This window comes from Triticum dicoccoides, chromosome 4A (assembly GCF_002162155.2).
Source record: "Triticum dicoccoides isolate Atlit2015 ecotype Zavitan chromosome 4A, WEW_v2.0, whole genome shotgun sequence".
Taxonomy (NCBI): domain Eukaryota; kingdom Viridiplantae; phylum Streptophyta; class Magnoliopsida; order Poales; family Poaceae; genus Triticum; species Triticum dicoccoides.
In genome coordinates this window covers 721,099,431-721,100,368 of record NC_041386.1, presented here as the reverse complement: position 1 = coordinate 721,100,368, position 938 = coordinate 721,099,431, and positions in this window count along the sequence as shown.

The following is a 938-nucleotide window of genomic DNA, read 5'->3' as shown; positions in this document are numbered from 1 at the left end:
CGCCGCCCCTGCCCTGTGCGGCCGCCGCGCGCCGCCCTGCCGCCCCTGCAATTTCCATAGCAATTTTTTGCATTTTTTTGTGTATATGTGTTTGTATGTATATATATATATATGTGTGTGTACATGTTCATAGTATTTTTTTCATAAGTGTATTTTTTTGTTCATTGCATTTTTTTCATATATATAATGTATATATGTATGTGGTAGCTATATATATGATGAATGGATGTGGCTATATATATATGTATGTATGAATATAATGTTCATAGCATTTTTTTGTTTATATATGTTTTTTCATATATGAATTAATTGTTTATTTAGGTTTTTAGTAGATATCGATTTTAGGTTAGTGCATTTTAGGTTAGTGTAGAGGAGAAAGTAAAATAAGGAAAAGGAAGAAAAGAGGAAGAAGGAAGAAGGAAGAAAGAAGAAGAAAAAGAATGAGAGGAAAAAGGAAAATAAGAAGAGGAAGAAGAGGAGAAATAAATAAGAAGGGGAAAAAAGAAGAAAAAGAAGAGGAGAAGAAGAAAAAATAGAATTTTTTTTATTTTTTCTTCTTCTCCTCTATTCCTTTCTTCTTCTCCTCTTTTTTTTTCTTCTTCTTCCTTCTTCCTTCTTCCTCTTTTCTTCCTTTTCCTTAATTATTTTCCTTTCTCGTCGTTGTCGCGTCGTTGTCGATATAACCCCCTCAAGATAACTTCGACATGAGGGGTGGTCGATATATATACCCCCCCTCGGCCCTCTCGCTCGACCAAAACTCTCGAGGACACCCAAACCCTAGAGAGAAAACGATGTTGGTCTCCTACCCCCTCCCGCTGCGCCCCTACCCGACAAATTAACTCTCTTGAGGCCACCCAAATTTACCAAGTTAAAAGAGCGTTGTCGTCGAGGCCACCCCAAACCTTTGAAGCGTAGTTGTGTCGAGGCGACCCCAAACC